The 10739-nt window shown below is 45.4% G+C and overlaps 1 pseudogene; it reads left to right on the forward strand.

The window, feature by feature from the left end:
• The first annotated feature begins 5556 nt into the window (after positions 1 to 5556).
• Positions 5557 to 10682, forward strand: LOC142368674 (uncharacterized; annotated as a pseudogene).
• The last annotated feature ends 57 nt before the right edge of the window (positions 10683 to 10739 follow it).

Genomic DNA, 10739 nt, shown 5'->3' on the forward strand with positions numbered 1-10739 from the left:
CAGTGGGAGCTCTTCCTCGGAAACCACAGGCTGGACTGGGACCTGGTGCAGCTGGGGGGATTCAAAGTGGATGCAGAGGATGACTACCTGACTGTGGAGATCCCCTTCAACAGTCCTGGAATAATATACGAGGTGATTGATACTATGTCATGTGAAAAAGAAAGTAAACTCTCCTCCATTTCCAATGTTTTTATGCATCGGGACATTAAAATGAACTGATTCCTAGCATGTTTTAGAACTGGGTAAATACATCCAACTGAGGCAGAATGCAAAGATTCACACTTATATTTTCTACAGGAATTAAGTAGAACAACCAGGTGCTGCTAATCGAATGAACATGATTAGTGATCATCATAAAGTGTGAGGACCTACATTAAAAACAAACGTTTTCACAGTCTGTTAACACGATGCCAAGGAGGAAAGACATCAGCAATTATCTTAGAGAAAAAAACTGGTGCTGCCCATGAATCTGGGAAGGGTTATAAGGCCATTTCCAAACTATTTGGAGTCCATCATTCTACACAGAGAAAGATTATTCACAAGTGGAAGACAGTTGTGAATCTTCCCAGGAGTCCCAGCAAGTTCAACCCAAGGTCACAGCAGCACGTTTGGAGGAAACCAAACACAGCACATCAGCACAAACACCTCACACCAGCTGTCAAGCACGGTGGTGGAGGGCTGATGATCTGGGCTGGTTCTGCAGCCACAGGACCTGGGCACCTTGCAGTCGTGAGGCCATTTGTCTGACATCTAAAGCTTTGCTGAGACTGTGTGAAGAAGAGAAGAATCAAAGTGTTGTTTGGTCCAGTCAGAGTCCAGACCTCAGCCTGAGTGAGATGCTGTGGGACCTTCAGAGAGCTGTGCAGAAACCAAAGCTGCAGACCTCAATGAGCTGAAGCAGCGCTGTAAAGAAGAGTGAGACTGACTTCCTCTGGAACGATGTGAGACACTGATGACTTCACACAGAAAACGAGTTACTTAAAGTTATTAATGCTAAATGTGGTTCTACAAGCAGAGGTGTACTTAGTTTTTCACGCGCCTCTTTTACATTTTAGCTTCAGTAGCCGAGGATCAGACCACCAAGGTCTCTGCGCAAGCTGCTGCCCCCGCGACACGATGATGGTGGATGGATTTGCATTTCAGCTTATTTTTCATTGAATAAATAATGACCTGGTGTAATATGTCATTTGCTGCTCTTCTGAGGTTGTAATTAACCAACTTTAAGAGCTGTTCAGGACCAAATTATTATTAGATCCTTTAGTCCTTTTACCTAAAATGAGGACTCCAGAGCTTCTTTTCTTAGCAACAGTATCACAGAGCAACCGTTGCCATCTTTACCTCATTCAGTTTTTTCTTCTTCTTCTCTGTAGTTTAATCTGATGTATGGATTCTTAAACAACCTTCATTGAAATATTCTGTAAATAGCATATGATTCTGTCAAAGCTTTGCTGTGTTTGTGCCTGTTTACACTGTAATTCAGTCACTCCTGCACTGCCACATCATCATGTATATATTGTGATTTGAACACGTGTCCTTTCTGGGTTCCCCCCCCAACGATGTAGAAGCTGTCTTTACGGGGTCTCGTTGCCGGAGTCAATGCAACTGTTGTGGATGCGGAGTCCCTGAGGGAACACGACAGTCTCACCCACACATGCACCTTTCCTGCAAGAGAACTTCTAGGTACAAAGTGCGAGCGAGACGGCTCCGTGTTTATGCCTGTTGTGTTTTATCACCACATTTATGTTTCTCTGATAGTTTGTTTACCAGAGGGGAGGATGGTGGCCATTGTTGACACCACCCACATCATTCCGCCTGTCCAGCCCGACCGAACCGCTCTGCTGGACCCCGACTGTGTTCCCATGGAGACGGACAGTGCCAGAGCCCTTTTCAGCTTCAGCCTCAACTCTTGTGGCACAACTGTAACTGTAAGAGGGTTTATTTATGTAAGGTGCACCATGTTGATGTGCTTTTCTGACCTTTTGAGCTGATCTCTTTGTATCTCAGTAGACCGAAGGAAATGTTCTGGTTTATGAAAACCAGATCAGCTACGCTCAAGACTTTCTGCCTGCGGCTGATCCTCTCATACACAGAGACGCTCCGTACAGGTGAGAAATGCCCACTGAGCCGCCTCTGCTCTCAGAGAAATGAAACCAGTGTCACTGAAGTCTTGTCTGTCATAGGCTGACGATCCAGTGCCGCTACCCGGTGAACGATACGAGCGTTTCTGACGTCCAGCACCGCTCGTTTGAAGTCCCCTCCGAACATTTCTCCCATCGCAGCAGAACAAACATGTAGGGGAGTGTTCACGCTGTTTATGTGTCTGCGTTAAACTCAGACCGTTTAGATCTGCTTTTTGATTTGTGATGTTTACATTTGAAAAGTCATCCCATTCAGGTGAAAGAAACTTGAGTTTAAATGCACACCCTCGTCTCGTTTTACCGCCCGGGAACTCTAATTAAAAAGATTTTGCTTTTGAGTTTTTCTTTATTAATTTCATGTGTTGCATTGTTCTTTCTGCTACCAAAAGCTCTGTTCAATTACTAAGTCAAACTGAAGACACTGCCTCTGTACGAACACCTTATTTTTTTTTTAAATCTATAAATAAAGTTACTTATCTGCATCACCCTGAAACACATTTGCATAAAGTCCACATCGTGGTTAATGTGGCACATCTCAAACAGACGGGGCTTTTCATAACGTTAACACCTCCTCACACTCTTTCTCCTCCTGTGACCCAAACATTATTCCTCCTCTGCTGCTTAAGTTGAAGTTTGACATCATTTTAGACCGATGCAGTGGAAGCAGAGGTTTCGCATCCTCACCAGGAACAACGAAGATGCCGGGAAGTGGAGCGAGTAGGACGAGGGAACACGTTAGTTTAAGCTCTCAGTGCTTCAACACAACTGATTGAAATAAATGGGTCAGCTCTTTCAGGCTGTTGAAGACCCATTTGTTCAGACCAGGTGTGCTGCAGCTGAGAAACATGGAAAACATGCAGTGCTGCATCCAGGATTAGGAAGCATCGGTGGAATGAAAAGCAGAAAGAATGAGCATCTACCTCGATTTGGAATCTTTGACCAACCAGAGCAGCCTTTGCTTTTTGGGAGCGGTGCCTTTAAAGAGACAGTTTAGAAGTAAAAAGTGTCTCAGACAAAAGGTGCTCAGCTAAGAACACATTTCATTATGAATTATGAGCCTTTTAATGAATTATGAGTCTGTAAATAGGCTTTTTATGGGCAATTTGAATTGCATTCAAACCTCTGGAATGTTTTTTTTTGTCACAGTAGATGCAAACCATGTCAAAAATAAAGCTGGTGAAAGAACAAAGCCTTGGACCTCTGATTGTATATTCTGTCATTCCAACATGAATCACATGGACTCGCGTCTCTACGGTGTTTGCATGCTGGACCTCTAAATAAGGGATTTATTGCTGTCATTTTGTTGTATTGTATGTATCTCACCTATAATTGAGTAATTAAAGAGTTCTGAATAATACCGTGTTTTACTGCCTTGAATTTGAAATTGTTCACAGGTAAAAGGAGTATTACTAACATATGAATGTAAGAATCATTAATTACAGATTGTTTTACATCAAATGAACTAAAAACGCACAGAAGTAGTGTCTTCTGCATCTTGGTATTGAAATTTAAGGCCTTTTTTTTTTTGACCAAGTTTTATTGGTATTCATATGTATTTACACACATGTTTTAGTTTACAACAGATTTTTTTTTCTGTTACATACATATGAAAAAGAAAACTCCAACGTTATTCATGAAATGTATAAACTGAAACAAAGAAATAACAGTTTGGTAAACACTCAGCCATTGGACTGTTTCTGACATTCAGATCACACTTGGACAGTTCTGAGACAGCATAGATTATTTATTTTTCACATTGGCAGGTTTAAGTATTTGCTTACAGGGCCCCATCTTTTTGAGAAAATGTCCATCTTGAGATGAAGGTGTGCTGTTATCTTCTCCATCACGTAAACCCTTTTCACCCTCTCCTGCCACTGGGGTATTGTGAGAGGGGGCGGTTTTAACCACAAGAAAGTAATCATCTTCTTAGCTATTAATAATAGGACATGTAATAGATACAGCTTCATTTTTCCCCATCTTCCCTTAGGGAATGCTCCTATGATATAACATTGTGGAGTCAGAGTTAAATCAATGTTTAATATAGAGAATATTTCTTTCTGAATCCCTTCCCAATAGTTTTTCAACTTTGGGCAGTCCCAAAATATGTGTGTGTGGTCTCCTATCTTGTGACAATCCCTCCAGCACAAATTTGTTTTGTTACTATCTTTTATATCAAGAGAGCTCCCTGACAACAACAAATTTAAGCATTTATAAATTCGTGAAACAACCTTAGCACCAGTCGTTTATTTTATAATATTTATGAACAATTCTTCTATAGGAGTGGGTTGTTTCTTGAGCTGACTCCATTCTTTTTTGTGACATCAAGTAACTTCTCAGTTGCAAGTATCTATAAAAGTCTTTACTTGCCAAACCAAATCTGTCTTGCAATTGTCTAAAAGACTGCAGAATTTCCACCTCAAATATCGGATGTATCATTAGAAGGGCTGTTTTCCCCCATTCCTTAAACCCAACATCCAGTTTGTTTGGTTCAAAATTCACTAGATCTGACATTTTCATTGCTCTTGAAATCTCCAGGGGGGGCTCCACTCTTTTTCTTAACCATATTCCAAACTCTTTGAGTGCACTTAATTCAATCATTTTTAATCTTAAATTTGCTTTGAGTTTTCTTATCCAGAAAAGGTAGTGCTTAAAGCCCTTTTTCTGTGGAGCATGTTCATTCACCGTTGAGTCTCTTGAGGAGAGGTGATGATATAATTAGTAGCACCTGTGATGTCACTGGATGAAATGATTCCTGACGAGCTGCATGTGTGTGTGTAGCTGCTGGTTGGTCGGTTGGTGAGGAAATGGTTTAATAAAATCTGGAGTGAGGCAGTGTTTCATAGTGTGTGTTTGCTTGGGAACAATTGGTTCACTTGGGCTTGTGTTGGGCAACAGGTGTAGTTTGCTAGCAGCTAAGCTAGCTTTAGACACTGCCAGCACATTAGCAGCTATGGCTTTCAAGTCTAGCTTCAGGTAGGTTGTTTCAGTGGAACTTTATAGAACAGGAGGCTCTATGGTCACTGAACTGCTTGATCATGCTCTTCTTTGTGTTGCAGTGTGGCTTTACTGCTGTCTGTGTGGTCAGCTGCAGGATTTGATCTCCAGTCAGAAGGTTGGTGGACACTCACCAATTAATTTACTTTACTAGATGTCCGTCTACATTGAAAACCTGTCTCTCAACGCAGGAGTGCTTGAAATGGAGTGTCGCGATCGTTACTTTGTGACAGCCGTTGATCTCTCAGTCACAGGAGAAAATCCTGTCTTTGAAGCCGTTGGTGAGTCTTCTGGGGAAGCAGCTTCTGTATACAGATGTAAATGTTGAGCTAGATTACTAACACGGGGACTTCCTTCACAGATGGAACGGGTGCGTACGCCATCACTGAGGACTATGCAGCAAAGTGTGGCTATAGTCTCAATGTTCTCCCTTTCCTGGGCCTCGTGGAGCTCAGAGCCTCTTACTTCAGCTGTCACACTTACAAAAAAGTGTGTACAACTTTGCGGGGAAGCTTTCAGCAGCCCTTACAATGAAGCAACACGTTTAACTCCTGTTTTTGTTTTAGGATGATCTGTTCATGTTCAACTTCAACCTGATCACAAATGATGCTGACGGCCAGGAGTCCAGCTTTGAACTGAACAAGACCTGCTCTTCCCCCCTCACTTTCTCACCCAGAGAGGTCACCTGTGAGGTCAACTTCATGGAGGTGGGTTTGGGGGGGGGGGGGGGGGGGGACCTGATCATTCAGGAGCAGATTCAGTTTTTAATTTGGCTCCTTGCAGGTGTCTGTGAAGAGCGACCTTACCTGCCCTTCCAGGACAAGTGACACCTGGAACGCTCTCCAGCCGGTACGTGTTGCAGCAATGAATCGGTCCTCATGTCTTAAAGTTAAAAAAAAAAAAAAAAAAAACTTGAAGTTGTGACCTTTTTCACAGGCGTACAGCTCCCCCACTTCGGACTGGCAGGTGACCTTTCAAAGACCAGATGAGCAGATGCCACCCATGAACCTCACTGAAGCTCGGGAGCAGGGCTACGTGTTTGACCTGAAGCACGGACGTATTGTGTTTCGTACACCGTACGGACAGCCCGACTCGTACAGCACTGAGGTAAGCTACACATGGGGAGCGTCAGCAGTGCGGCGGCACAAAGCTGGGTTTAAGCAGCGTCTCTCTTCAGGTAAACGATGTTCCAGTTGAGGTGGTGCACGCAACGGTGTTCTCCAGACAAAGCTGGGTGGTTCTCATGGTGGACCTTGTGGCTGTCTGCTCCATGAGTAAGTACTACCGCCCTTATTTCTGCTTTGGCTTACTTTCTGCTAATAAATGGTGGCCTGCTCTCCTAAACAGATCAGGGATCCTACAGCAGTGGCTACATTACGTGGGAGACTCCAGAGGCGCTGTATCCCAGTGTGAACGGCACACGGCTCAGCGTTGGCCTTAATGGTAACCTGGTGGAGCAGGCGGTGGCAGAGCAGATGGGCCTCATTATGGACAAGAGGAACACAACGGTCCAAATCGGCATCCCCTACAAAGCTAAGGGAGGATACAGGAGGGTGAGGACTCGTACGTGTGGGTATCTGACGCTCTAATCTGAATCCTGTATTCATCCAGCTGTCCGTCTGTTTCAGAGCTTTGTGAGCAGTGGCATCTTTGAGTTTTACATGTTCCATCTGTACTTCAAGCAAAGCTCAGTGGATGAGAATCTCCAAGAAACTGTCATCAGATTTCACAGGATGCTGGTCACTCCCCTCCTGCCCCGTCAGCTTATCACTGTGGATCAGACCGTCCCGGGGGAGGAAGTGTTCACCGTCTACCTCGGAAATATTCCTGAGGATGTGGAGCTGACTTGTGTCCAGCTGAATGGGGAAGAGTTGGCAGTGCCCTTCACCAATGGGAGCACCTGCAGCCTCACAGAAGTTTCATATCCCAACCACACACACTCCTTCACTCTGAAGGTGCCTCTTCACGACCCGGTGGTCATACAGCAGGTAAGGTTGAGGTTCTTTGTTTGGTGGCTCATCACAGCTGGTTCCCAGAGTGAGGAACATCTTTTGTTTTAGTACTCAAAAGAAGCAGGAGCCATGATCCACAAGCTGGCTGTAAACTACACCCTGACTGTGCCTGGGAGTGACCCTTATTACCACGTTACGTTAGTCTCGGCATCAACACGAGTCTGTGAGTCTCTTTACTCAGAGTTCTGTCCTGCTCATGCATGCAGCTGCTGATGGTACAATATTTTTCAGCTCCTCCAGTCTTTGAAGCAGTCTGTACAGCATCTGGAATCAGCTTCAAGCTGGATCACCACCCCTTTGACTACCTGTGGGAGTTCAGCATCGGTTCGGACCTGCTCACATCGGAGCTGGCAGCCGCGCGCGGCTACGTCATCGTCAGCAACAGCAGCCAGAGTCTGCTGCTTGATGTGCCGCTCTTCACTCCTGGATACGAATACAGGGTAAGGGTGGGACTGTCACCGGTGGCATCGGATGTCTTGTTTAAACTAACTGTATGTCCTGCAGGATGTTGACTTGATGGGATTCCTGGGCACGTTTGAGATCCTGGTGAGGGATCGTGACACCTCGGTGGTCAAGAGCTCAACAGTCAAGACGTGTCCCTTCAGTTCTGCAGAGCTCATTGGTAAGAATATCCTCTCAGCTCACCACAATAGGAGCCTGAAACATGTTTACACATGTGCTACGACTAATTTCTCTGCAGTGTGCTCAACTGATGGGCAGATGACCGTGGTGGCTGACTTGTCTCCCATCCTCCCAGATGGGGAGACCCCAGCAAGCGTCCACCTCATAAATGAACTCTGTGTACCCAACGAAGTGAGTGGCACCAGGATGCTGTTCTCTGTTCCAGTCAACAGCTGTGGAGCCGTAATCAAGGTAGCCCTCATTCAGTGTGCACATGAGAATATGAACTGACGTGCCCTTTGTGCCTCACAATGCACTCTGACCCTCAGCTGTCCAAGGGTAATGTGACGTACCAAAACAAGATCTTCTTCAGCCTCGACTTGGATTCTGCTAACTCTACCCTGGGGTGTGTATTGCCAACCAGATGTTCCCACTCTCTTCCAGAGCTGAGATGTTGCTGCCTTGTTTTCTTACAGGGTGACGGTGCAGTGCACGTATCCTCTAGCTGTCCTCCACCGCCTCTTCTCGGTGTACAGATTTGAGTCTGACGCAGAAGGTTTCGGCAGCATCTTCCACAGCGTGCAGCCCACAGCAGGTACGGTTGCTTCCTCAGATGCTGGGCATGGCGAGCATCTGGATGCATCACTAACTGTCTGTGTCCTCTAGCTCTGCCCAGTCCCTCTGCTGCACCCCAGAGGACCAGAATGCCTCTCAAATACTTGCCTGCTTTTTACCCACCTACTCGCTACATCAAGGTTAACAGTGGCACCCCCAGAACAGGTGACTGCCTCAGTATTTACAGTCATTTTTAAAATGGGAGCCTTTACTTTGTCACACATTGAACTGATCTCTCTTCACAGGCACCAGAGGACACTTGCAAGTCAAGCAACCTGCTCTTTAAAAGAAATTACTTTTACCTTTTGAACTTAATAAAGATTTTCTTAAATACTTTTGAATTTGATTTTTGAACTTTCACCATACAGAACTCCTACATGACATGTGTTGCCTTATTTGCATCATTTGAATGTGTTCACTGAAGAATCTACAAAACTTCTCAGCTTTTTTCTTTTCTACTGTGAAGCCTCCAGAGTGGGACCAGCTCAACAAATGTAGTTTCTGAATTCACTCTAACATTTTCCAGTGCCTTGTTGCCTTTTAAATACCTTATTGAAGATTTAAAAGAAAAAAAAAAACTAGTCTTCAACTGCTCACAACCAGGTGAGATGCAAAGAAACTTCACACATCAAATGACCAGTTTACTGGGTCAGCCAGCAGGTGTCGCTGGTTCTCACCTGATTGGAAATGAGTTAATATTTTATAAACGCTTCCACACCGCGTGCTTCAGTTCGGACGCAACTTTTCACTGTTCGGCAAAAAATAAACGATGCGTAACAGCGAAGGCCTTTCAAGGGTAAGAGGGTTTTTTTTTTTAACTCGTCCTTTGCGTCAACGACGCAAGGAGAGCAATTTAACCGGTAGCTTCCCTCTACAGAGGCCTGAACAGACGGTCCTGCCGTCCATCTCCAACAGGACCCTGCACCACCCCTCCTTCCTGCATCTGTACCTGCCCCGTTTCCCTCACACCCGACCGGGAGGAAGCCAAACGGGTGAGTCCATCCTACATGAGGATTAGTCTTTATCATGTAACGCATATTTTACGGCTTTTCTTCTCAGTCCACCCCATCAGCTCCGCGGAGCTGTTCTACACCGACCCCACTGCGTGCTGCGGGGGGAGGATCCCCAATATACTGACTGGGATGAAGGTAAGTGTCACTGGTTCTGACTGGATGGCAAAAGTAAAGGGAAATCTTGACCCCATTAAAAAAAAATATATATATATACATATATACTAGATTTGCCTCTTGTACACTTTTCTCTCAAATTAAAATATTTATAGTTTTGTAGCCGTCTTAAAATGTTCATGTTTTTAAGTGCTACAAAAGCAAATGAATGGGGGGGAATGGTGAATTCATGTATGATTTGGATCAGAACAGGACTGAAACTGCAATACTGATGAGTACACACTGTAATTGGATTTAATGCTGAAGTATGCAACATGAATCTGCACACAGGCTGGGGGTGGAGGAGTGGTTCCTCTTTGGGGGTGGGGATATTTAATTAGCTTGGCTCAGTACTAAGGCCCTAAATTGACAGAAATTTGGGAGGCTAAGATTAAGGAAGTGTGCACAAGTCAGGACTTCTTCCAGGTGTGTCAGTTTTATTAGACAAAAACTCTCATTTCTTTACTCTCAACCAGGTTTCTGGTTTCCTCCCACTCAACACTCCACAACCCATCATGTCGGCCTGTGTGGCTGCACCAAACCGCTCAGACCCGTTCAGGTTTGGACCACACCCCACCAGAGACCTCGGCAGCTGCGGCTGGAGGACGCGCACCATGCACCCTCATTTTAAGCCAAAGCGGCTCATTGTCCAGCTCACGCAGGAGGAGGACGAGGCTGTTACCAACCTGCTGAAACTGCACCACCAGGAGGCGCTACAGAGCTTCTCCAGTGTCAGAAACCCGAGGCATTTCATCGTTTATCCCACCTTCAAGGACTCCCTTTCCGCCGAGGAAGCGCACAAGCCCGTCTGCTGTGACGTGCAGCGTCCAGGTGAGCAGCAGCAGGGTGGAGGCTGGTCGGATGCAGAGCTGGAAGCAGCTTACACTCTCTCAAGAGGCTTTAACCATCAGGAGGATGACCGTAACACGTCTGTAGCTTGTGTTCGTACCCAAAACGGTGACACTGGTTCCTTCAGGTTCAGCTGTGTCCGGGAGAAAGGAGGCTTTTGGTCTGAGGAGGACATGAGTGCAGAAGACTGTTGTCCGGATTCAAAGATGAAGGAGCGGGTGCTCACGGATTTGGAGGGGGATGTGGTGCACGTGCTCCTAAGCCTCGGGGACGTGGTAACTTTGTAACTTTTGATATCTTCCAGTGATCGTCTTAAACCGGCAGGTCTATTTTTCAGGAGCCGA

Source organism: Odontesthes bonariensis, chromosome 19 (assembly GCF_027942865.1).
Source record: "Odontesthes bonariensis isolate fOdoBon6 chromosome 19, fOdoBon6.hap1, whole genome shotgun sequence".
NCBI lineage: Eukaryota > Metazoa > Chordata > Actinopteri > Atheriniformes > Atherinopsidae > Odontesthes > Odontesthes bonariensis.